This window comes from Tenrec ecaudatus, chromosome 6 (assembly GCF_050624435.1).
Source record: "Tenrec ecaudatus isolate mTenEca1 chromosome 6, mTenEca1.hap1, whole genome shotgun sequence".
Classification (NCBI taxonomy): domain Eukaryota; kingdom Metazoa; phylum Chordata; class Mammalia; order Afrosoricida; family Tenrecidae; genus Tenrec; species Tenrec ecaudatus.
The window spans coordinates 149,559,612-149,571,298 of record NC_134535.1 but is presented as its reverse complement, the minus strand read 5'-3'; positions in this window follow the sequence as shown (position 1 = coordinate 149,571,298).

Genomic DNA, 11,687 nt, shown 5'->3' with positions numbered 1-11,687 from the left:
CCTTATTTTCATGCAAAGTGGATTCTCCTAGACGCAGGTAGGTTAAATTTAACATTTTATCTTTATTTTTATCTCCTTTTATATTTCTTCTAGTTTTCAATATTTTCTACTTTCTTTTCAATTGAGACTTTCTCTGTTTTACTTTGTTATTGTTGTTAGTTTCACACACATTTTATGTATATGAAATTCAGGCTAGGTAAATCTATAGAGACAGTAACTGGATTAATGGTTCCTTGGGGTATGGCAGGGGAGGTTGGGGGAAATGGGTAGCAAATAACAATGAATAAAGAAAAAAGGAAATGTTCTAAAATTGATTACATTTTAGATAAATTATACAATTCTTGATATAATGAAACTATTGAATTATTTGATAAGTGGATTATGTGCCCCCCAAAACTGTTTTTAAAAAAGCAAATTATGCCATGAAATCATTGGTAAGCTAAACAACAGCGTAACAAAGTTCATAATGTTTAGTTTAACCATTACATTCTTATAAAGAACTATCTTTATGAGTTTAAATGAACAAAAGCTAATAATAAACAAATGAGAACTTTACAGGAGAGCCTAAATAAATGGAGATAAAATAATGTGGGTAGATATAAGAATGGTGGTATCGTGTGAAATATGTAACCAATGCTATCAGACTGTTCATGTAGAAATGATTAATGGGTATTTGGTTTTCTAGGTGGCCACCCAAAATAGATCTATGTGCATGTATTTATAGGTTTAGTATTAAGGCAGCAGATGGGCATTGGGCCTCCACTCAAGTACTTACTCAATACAAGAAGACATTGTCTATAAAACTGGCATTCCAGGATGCACACTTTCCAGACATGATTGCTGAAGAAAAATGTGTGCATAAGCAAATGTGATGAAGAAAGCTGATGGTGCCCAGCTATCAAAAGATGTACTGTCTGGGGTCTTGCATGCTAGAAGATAAACAAGCGGTGATCTAGCTGAGAAGTATCAAAGCCCGCATGGAAGAAGCACACCAGCCTGTCTAACCACGATGTGTAGAATGGACCAGTTATCAGACATCAAAGAACTAAAAATCATATCAGTGGGTGCCCACCTTCCTCATACAATCAATGAAGAGAAACGTGTGCATAAGCAAATGTGGTGAAGAAAGCTGATGGTGTCAGCTATCAAAAGATATAGCCTCTGGGGCTTTAAAGGCTTGAAGATAAACATGTGGCCATCTAGTTAAGAAACAACAAAGCCCACATGGAGGAAGCACCCCAGCCTGTGTGACCACGAGGTGTCCAAGGGATCAGTTACCAAGCATCAAATAATAAAAAATCGTATCATTGTAAATATGGGTGAGTGCACAGTGGAGACTCAAAACCCATCATCAGGCAACTGGACCCCCCTTACTGAAAGGTTGTGGGGAGGAGATGAGGCAGTCAGGGCGCAAGGTAGCAACCATGAAGCATATAACTTTCCTCTAGTTCTTAAATGCTTCCTCCCCCCACTATCATGATCCCAATTCTACCTTACAAATCTGGCTAGACCAGAGTATGTACATGGGTACAGATAGCAACTGGAAACACAGGGAATCCAGGACAGATGACTCCTTCAGGACCAGTAGTGAGAGTGGCAATGCCTGGAGGATGGAGGGAATGTGGGGTAGAAAAGGGGAACTGATTACAAGAATCTACCTATGGCCTCCTCCCGGGGGAATGGACAGCAGCTAAGAGGGCAGGGGAGATGCTGGACAGTGTAACATATGATAAAATAATAATAATTTATGAATTATGAAGGATTCATATGGTAGGAAGGAGTAGGGGGTAGGGGGAAATGAGCAGCTGATATTAAGGACTCAAGTGGAAGGCAAATGTTTTGAGAATGATGATGGCAACAAATGTACATATGTGCTTGACACAATGGATGTATGTATGGATTGTGATAAGAATTGTATGAGCCCTCAATAAAATGATTTTTTAAAAATCAGACCTTGATCTATTTCCAAGTTATTCTTTCTTAAGTTTTTATTCTTTTTTTAAATTAATTAATTCTTTTCTGGGTCATTGGTTTTCTTTTTTGTTGTCATCATTGTGTTATCTTTTGTTGCTTTGTCTTGCTATGCCTTGTTTTTTGAAGCATATTATTACCTCTGTAGACCTATCTAGATAAGATAGGCTAGGTGAAAAGTCTGGAGGAAAAAACAATGGGACCGATGGTTGTGGGGGGTCATGGGAGAGGGGTATGTGGGGGGAAAGGAGGTGGTGTTGACCAACCCAGGGACAAGGCATCAATAAGTGATCCATAATTAGTGGCAAGGAGGTTGTGAGAGACCTGGAGGGATTCAGCAAGGGCGATGTAACCGAGAGAAATTACTGAAACCCAAATGAAGGCTGAGCATGATAGTGGGACAATAGGAAAGTAAAAGGAAATATGAAATTGGCATTCCTTGAGGCACACCTTCCCGACACAATAGCTGAAGACAAAATGGGTGCATAAGCAAATGTGGTGAACAAAGCTGATGATGCCTGGATAGCAAAAGATATAGCGTCTGGGGTCCTAAAGGCTTGAAGATAAACAAGTAGCCATCTAGCTCAAAAGCAACAAAGCCCACATGGAAAAAGCACACCAGCCTATGTGACCACGAGGTGTCGAAGGGATCAGGTATCAGGCATCAAAGAACAAAAATATATCATTGTAAATGAGGGTGAGTGCAGAGTGGAGACCCAAATCCCATCTGTAGGCAACTGGACACCCCCTTACAGACAGTTTGTGGGGGAAGAGATGTGCCAGTCAGGGAGCAGAGTAGCAATGATGAAACATACAACTTTCCTCTAGTTCTTAAATGCTTCCTCCGCCCACACTATTATGATCCCAGTTCTACCTTACAAATCTGGCTAGACCACAGAATATACACTGGTACAGATAGGAACTGGAAACACAGAGAATCTAGGACATATGATCCCTTCAGGATCAGTGGTGAGAGTGGCGATGCCAGGAGGGTGGTGGGAAGATAGGGTAGAAAGGGGCAACCGATTACAAGAATCTACATATAACCTCCTCCCTGGGGGATGGACAACAGTAAAAAGGGTGAAGGCACACTTCGGACAGGGTAAGATATGACAAAACAATAATAATTTATAAATTATCAAGAGTTCTTGAAGGAGGGGGCGGGGAAGGAGGGGAAAATGGCAAGTTGCTATCAAGCACTCAAGAAGAAAGCAAATGTTTTGAGAATGATGATGACAACAAATGTACAAATGTGCTTGACACAATGGATGTAATGTATGGATTGTGATAAGAGTTGTCCATGCTCCCAATAAAATTATTTAATAAATAATTTAAAAATAAATTGTTCAGTGGAAAGCTAATTTGCTTTGCAAGCTGTGTTAGGGTTCCCTAGAGAGGTAAAACCAGATTGTTGAATATATATATATATAAAGCTAGATAGATATACAACAGAAGAAATGAGCTGATAAATTATATACAGATAGATATATAATACAAGAAATGAGCAGTTAAATTATAAAGCAGTACAAATGGCTCAGTGCAACACACTCCCATGAGAGCGTTGTAAGACACTGGCAGTCCTTCAAGTCTTGAGGGTCACCAGGTAGTCCTCTGTAGAGAGAGCTAGGCTATCACAGCACAGGCAGCAAACCGCAATACAGGTCACCAATCATCAGCCAGGTCACCAACTGTCAGTCCCTAGCTCCAGAGATGTACATTCCAGTTCTCTGACTAGGTAAGTCTTAAAGGGACCTCATATTACAGCGACACAGTTCACAGGTTAAGTGCCCCACAGGTAATGTAGCTTGCAAATTGAGACACAGAACAAGCAAGGCATCGCTCACTGGTCCACTGATCAAAGAGTGAGAGACAAGAAAGGCGAGGCTCACCAAGCCATTTATCTCTCCACCCTTCAACTAATCCCATATGTGTTTATCGGCCAGGCTGGCACAATAAACTACCAATCTCACAAGCATTCACCTAAACTACAATAAAAAGTTTTAAAAGATATGAAAAAAAGTACTTTTTGAATAAATTGAAATGAAGAGTAAGAAAAAATGACAAGAAACCAAAGGTGGGTGAAAGAGAATAAGGTGTTGTTTAAAGGGGCATTTAGTTTATGTTAATGGTAGTGGAATAATTTGGAAAAGGGTATCAATAATGGTCATAAAACATGAAGAATATAATCAATGGCACTGAATTATACTTGTAGAAGTTGTTGGATTGGAGAATGTTTTGTTGTGTATAATTTTTCCAAAACTGAGAAAAAAATTATATGAATAACTGATGTGGGTTCAAATAAACAATAGCCACTTGTGATAGTTACATAGTTTCTTTTTTATATAGTTACATAATTTCATGTCAACTTGATTAATAGGTTATAGGGGTGGAGTCTAGTCTGTCAGTGAGGTCACATCCTGATTGATGCCTCCTTGTGATGTGGCCTTCTTATGAGGACTCTGGGAATTTTCCTCTCTTCCTCCCTGGATGCAGGACACACTCTCTGCTACACCTTCCTGGGTGACAAGCCACACAGAGCCACACTAATGACTGCTAAAGCCCTGGAGTTCATCCATCACCTTTGGATCCTAAAAATGTTCTACCCACCGGCCTGTCATCTCCCTGAATTCTGCGTCATTGCATGTGTTCTTGGAGTCTGAAGAGGAACTTCTAGACTGGTATTGAACATATGGGCTAATAATCAGACATAAGGACATAATCTGGACTGGGCTGGGATGTTTTTGTAATAGGAAATTACTCTTTGATGTAAAGCTCTTTCTTATACAGATACAAATGTCCCTGGATTTGTTTCTGTAGTCAACCAGACTTAGCACACCACTATAATGTCTTGAAATTTTAGAAGAGTCTCTATCTGGCTAGCCAGACTGCAAGAAAACTAAAAGCATCTCCCTAATCTGCAGCTCTGAGTGAGATTACTAGCAGACTAATAAAGGCAAAACCCACAAATATCCTTTGGCCCATTTATCAGGGACTTTCCTATGAAATGAGCAAGGGTGACATAAGCAAGAATAGCAAAATTAATGTTAATATTCTTTGGAGGAAGCATTACAGAGTATACTTGTTGCAAAAACCACAATAGCAGGATTGAATACAGCATCCTAGTTAACAAAATAAGAACAGTAAAATTAATTATAACATTCTGGTTAGGACATCAAAGGGAACAATATTAAAGAATAACGAGCGTAATTACAACATTCTGATTCCAGGTATGCATGAATATATATTTTAAATTATTTAAAATAATAATTTTTAAAAATTGCCAGTGGGTCTTTCTGAGATGGGAGCGGGGAATGAGCAGGTCATTTTGCAGTCAACAGAATGGAGTTACTTTGGTTAATTTGCTTCATTCCTTACTGTTCTTATTTGGGAATCAAATCATTGATTCATCAGCAACTCCTTCTGGATTTGGAGCTATATATTTGGTTCTTCTCCACCTTATTTAAGGATCAAAACCTTATTCTGCAAGGCTTCTTCAGCTAAGGACTCAATTTTTTCCCCCCGACAATTGTGCAATGGTAGCTTCTGGTCTGATAATGTCTGCACTAACAAGGTTGGAGAGACCATTTAGGCCAGGACCCTGCATGGCGAATGCAGGAATGCCTACCGCTGTACAAGCTGCAATATCGCAATCTATTTAAGAAGGGATTAATATAGGGGCTTGGTTCTCCCTAGGATTTAAGGCATGGTTATTAGGTTAAGCCTTGATCCTCCTCATATATATCTATATGGGGCAACAAATAAAGTAAGGTTTGTTTGTTGGTTTTTGAAGGTTTAAATATATAAACAGACATACAGGCAGTGTGTGTCTGGGGTTTTTGAAGGTTTAAATGTATGAATAAACATATAGGAAGTGAGGTCAAAGAACAAGAGAACCAGACTCCTGTCGGAGCCTTAAAATACACTTCTGTGACAAAATAATAATTTATAAATTATCAAGGGCTCATGAGGGAGGGAGAGCAGGAAGGGAGAGGGAAAAAGAGGACCTGATGCCAAGGGCTTAAGTGGAGAGCAAATGATTTGAAAATGATGAGGGCAATGAATGTACAGATATGCTTTACACAATTGATGTATGTATGGATTGTGATAACAGTTGAGCCACTAACAAAACGTTTAAAAAAAACACTTGAGGAGAGGAGGGGGGAAAATGGCGACCAGATAGGACTCACCCATCCAGAGCTGCTGCTGCCAGACCAGAAAATTGGTAGTTAAGGCGAGGGAAACGGGGAGGTAGAGTCCTGAAATTAGAACTAGGGTACCAGGGTCTCTCCTGAACCCCTTTTTGGATGGGATTTATGTTAGGTCCCTCTGTCTTGGATAGATTTCAACCTCAGTCCTTGGCTCCGCTCGAGAAAGAATTCACGCCGAGGTCTGGCTCGTGATCCAAGTGAATTTAATGAGTGTTAAAAGAAGCTTCAGGTTTTACGCGGCACCCATAGGATTCCTTTGACCGTGCGACCTGGCAGAGAATGCTCAGGGTCACGCAAAGATCTCTCTCCCAAGTTTTCCTCCCACAAAGACTACCAGACAAGCCCCTCTCCCTCTCGGTTCCTGCCTTTTCAAGGATTCCCCGGGGAGGCGTGGTGAACGACCCCAGGTTGATCCCATTGGCTGAATTGCAGTCACCTGGCCCAGGTGGGCTGCTCCAGGTCTAACGCCCATCCTGCCCACCGGCGGGAAAATCCAGCTTTGTCCTATGCTGGCTCTCCTGGGCATGCGTTAATGGACATCCCAATCCCTAGGCTAAACTACCTAACATTTCCACTCACAAAGCAAACCAAGAATGCTCTAAAGCGCTCTAGCTTTGGCAAGCCCGTGGGCGCCGGCTGCGCTGCCTCCTTTCTGGGAGCAGCGATTCCTACAGGCAGACGCCCGAGAGGGGACAGAATCCCAGACACGAGGGGAACCCCACTCCGGAGCTCTCCGCGCGGTTGGCAGCCTTGAGCTCACGGCCTGGGGAACGGTGGTGGCAGGTGTTGGATTGGGGAAGGGAACGCGAGCTCACCACAAAAGGAGTTTTAATTTTGGACTAGCTCGAGCTAGGGCTTCCTTCCCTCCACTGCCCTGCGCAGCAGGACCCAGCGTCCAAAAGGGAATCAGCCCCGAGTTCTTTGTTCCCTGGGCTTTTATGGGGCCAGGGACGGCGGGGGGGGGGGGGGGGCAGTCCAGTGTTGCTGTTCTTTAAACTTGTTGGAGAAAACTTCTGGCATCAGCGTTGTCCAGTGGTGGTTGGCGAGAAGTTCGGCGGGTATTCTCTTGACTGGTCAATTGGGGATGGTGGTCACTGCTCCCTACTGGTCAGTCTGGGACAGGTGATGCCTTCTCTGACAGAATTACCTCAGTGTCCAGGAATCTGAAATTAGAGCTTAAGCCTGCCCCAGACTTTGGTTTTATATGACCTGTCATGGTGCTGGTGCTGGCAGTTGTAAACCAGGGCCCCACACAGGTAGCCATAATTTAGAGTAGAAGAAAAAGAAGAATTTTACCTCAGGCAGAACACGGTGTGGGAGAAAATAGGCAGAAAGTCGGGAATCCAGGGAGCAAATTTTTGAGAAGCTGGATCTCCCCCTCTGGGGGACAGCCTGACAGCCCCCAAATCGGAGCACATCACAAGCATAAAAAAAGGGGTGAAATATATATTGTTGGTTTAAAGCAAACCCAAGTCTGGCTTCTCATCTCCAAGGGCACATAGGTGGGAGGTTCTTAACATAAATCAGCATAAGAAGAAACCTAGCTAAGGAATGCCAGAACTCAGCAGCAGGGCCTGGCGGCTTTTTGCATAACAAAGACCCACTGAAGCAAGAGTCTGCTTTAAACAGCACCGAGTTACAACCCAGGGACTGTGGGAAACAATTTCATTTGATTTTATTAAATAGCTGACAAGGGGGGATAAAAAAAATAAAATCCTCTGATCTAGTAAGCACCAGCAGACCAGATAGGACAATACCCCAGCTTCCCTCTCAGGGATTCTACACATAGCTGGGAAGGCCCTGCCTGTCCTGGGGCCCTAGACAGGGCTGTGGGAACACCCAGAGCCCCCTCCCCACCCCTGCTGCAGTGCTACATACAGCACGAGGGAGGTACACCAGCGAACTCCAGCACCCAAGTGCCCCCTGGCTACGGGCGTGAGCTTGCTTTTGAAGTAACCCCACACAGCATCTGTGGAACCCTACATCAAATGGGTACACCACCCGCTACCTTGAGGAAGAGTTGGAACTCCTCCAGCCTCACGGACAGGGGCTCAAGTCTCAGTTATTCCCTTACCTAGTGCTCTATTTCTTCTCTCTCTATTCACTAGCCCTCTAACTTTCCCACCGCACCCAGTCTCAACGAGCTCAGGTTTGTGTTGTTTTTTCCCTCTTTTTCCCCCCCTTTTTGCCCTCTTTCCCCTCTTCTCTCCCATTTTCTCCTATCATATGCCTCTACTGGCTTCCAGGGAACTACCCTCCGCTTAGGGCAAATCAACCCAAATAGCAGGAGTAACTACAGCCTGCCCTCCTTGGGAGTGCTGTACATCACACAAGGCAGCTGGGACAAAGATCTACACTGTGCTGCGCTGCTGAGGAAACCTCCTCCAGACCTGTAAGGCAATCTCATCAACTAGGGCAATTCTGCCCAGCACTACTGGGTCCCGGCATTAAAAGGGCACACCAACCTGCCATTGTGGGGCAGGATCTAAACCCCTGTGTCCCCACATTTAAGCAATCAGGGATCAGCTATCACTTTATTCTTTATTTCTTCCTTCTCTTTCTCTTCCCTCTTTACCATCACAGCCAATCTAGGTGAACTAAGTTGGATTTCCCCCCCTTCTTTCTCTTTATTCTCTTTTTCTTTCTGTCCTCTTTCTGTCTTTGTTCTCTTTGCTTGTATGATACTCGCTGCTCCCTCTCATTCCTTTCACATGCAACTGCTGGTTCACAGACCCCTACACTCGGCCTAGGGCAACCCTGTCTTCGCCCTGGGCAGCATGACCCCTAAGACATGCTGCACACAGGACAAGTCAGTGCCACACACAGCACAGCACGGGGTCAGCTATTTCTTTAACTACTTTAAAAATTCTCTCTCCTTCTCCTTCCTGTCCTCTTTTCTTTTTTCTCTCTTTCACTGAGCTCTTCTTTCAGGTTTACTTCTTTTCTCCTCTGCTTCTAGCTCCTCTCTATTTCCTATCACAGCCTCAGAAGATTTAGTTCTCCTTTTTAGTTGTTTTCTTTTCTTTCTTTCTTTTTACTGTTTTCACCTTTGTTTACTCTGTGCATTTTAGTTTGCGTGGGTGAGTGGGTGTTGGTTTGCTTGACATTATTGCTCCTGTCTGTGTCTTCCTCTTTCTTTCTTTTTCCTTTCCTTTCACTTTCTTTCCTGTCACAAGCCACTAGCTGCCTCCAGGCCACTCCCCACTGCCTAGGGCAACTCTGAAGGCCCAACTGGGAGAGCTCCCACCCGCTTGTGTTGGCTTGCCAAGCGGCTGGGAATTCACGCTGATTATCTTCCACACACCAAGCAGCAAGGGGTTCTCCCTTACAAAAAGTGGGGCCACCCCCAGCCTAAATCCTTAGGCCCTACAAGTGACTTGGGAAAAAGCCTGACCACCATTTGTGGGGATCCACGCCACTGCGGGAACATCCACCCAACCTCCAAGGCAATATATCTGTCTACGGCAATTCCCCTACCAGCTACAGAGCTCTACACCAAGGAGCTTATACCTGCATGCCCTCCTCAGCACTACAGTTACAGAGAAAAACACCACAGGCCAGCCAAGATGCTCCAAGAACTGTGAAGTCTACTTAGAGATTGTCCAGGGAAGCAACGCCCTCATGGGCCCACAACATCCCGACCAGTTTACATGAGAGAAATATCCAACACACATTCCAAGTAATGGAATTCTGGATGGTGAGGATAATAGTGACGCCACAGGAAGATATAGCGATAGCCTGACCCCTCAGTACAGCTACCGACAGGTAGTTCATAGAAGTACTCATACGAATCCCCCAAGAGAGAGCCCAGGGCTCTTCGACTCAGGAAGATGACTCCAGGCTCCTCTAAAACAACACATAAGCAGCAACCAGTTCTAACAGCTTCAATGAAAATGAGGAGAAACAGAAGACAATGCCGGAAGAAGTCATGAACCTAATGATGGGCATAGAAGAAGCAGATATTGACCTGCCCCAAAAAGAAATTTTCAAAAGGCTGCTTGAAGTCATAAAGGATATGAGGGAAGCAATGCAGAAAAAAAAGATGAAATGATAGAGGAGATAAAGGCAATATACCAAAGGGAAATACAGGAGTTGAGGGATGAAATAACAAAATCCAGTGACAAATTGACAGACCTTGTGAATAGGCTTGAAGAGGCAGAGAATCGCATCAGTGACCTAGAGGACAACCAAGCCGACCTCAGCAAAGGGGAAAAGCAGTCAACTAAGATAATCAAGAATCTGAAGAAAACTTGAGAGCCATGTGTGATGTTATGAAAATAAACAATATTAGAGTAATTGGACTACCAGAACACGACACAACAAGAAGTCAACAGTGAAAATAGCATGGGAATTTTTATAGGAGAATTTCCCCAGCTTAATAAATGAAACTCAGGCAACCATTCAAGAGGCTGAATGAACACCACCAATAGGACAACAAAGAGGAAACAGCCCCCAGGATAACATCAGCTCAATAGCGGAAAGAATGAAAACATAAACCACACACACACAAAAAGCGGATAAGATAGGTAGATTGGAAAATATCCATCCCAAAAGGTACAAGATGACATGTCAGAGTCCACAAATGGATATAATAACACTGAATAACAATGGCCTGAACTCAGCCATTAGAAAGCAGAGGCTAACAGAGTGACTCAGGAAGCATAACCCATCGATTTGCTGCCTCCCAGAGATTCATCTGCTATAGTTTATTGTGCCAGCCTGGCCGATAAACACAAGTAGGATTAACTGAAGGGCAGAAGGATAAATGGCTTGCTTGTTCTGTGCCTCAGTTTAAAAGGGTACACTACCTGTGGGATGCCTAGCTTGTGGACTGTGTCGCTATAAGTTGAGGTCCCTTTAAGCCCACACGATTGGAATGTTCATCTCTGGAGCTGGGGACTGACAGTTGATGACAGTTGGGGACCTGCCCTGCAGTTTGCTGCCTGGGTATATATAGCCCAGCTCTCTCTACAGAAGAAAACTGGTACCTGGCAGCTCTCAAAACTTGAAGGACTGCTAGTGTCTCACTGCTTTAAAATTTAACTGTTAATTTCTTGTATTATCTATCTGTATATTATTTAATGGTTTATTTCTTGAATTATATATCTATCCTTATAAATATATTTATATATAACTACTAGCGATCTGGTTTGTCTCTCTAGAGAACCCTGTCCAATACACATCTAAAGCTTACAGACAAAACAGGTTGAGAAAAATATACCAAGCAAAAGGTAATGCAAAAAAAGCAGGGGTGGCCATCTTAATATCTGACCAAATTGACCTCAAGATACAGGCTATAACAACACACAAGGAGGGGAAATTTATAATGCTCAAGAGAACATTAGATTAAGAACTAGTGAGCATAATAAACATATATGCACCTAACGAGTAACGTGTGAAATTCGTAAAACAAACACTCCAAAGATGAAAAAAGAGATCGCAGGCTCAACAATTATAGTTGGTGACTTTAATACGCCACTCTCTGAAAAAGACAGATCATTGGAAAAG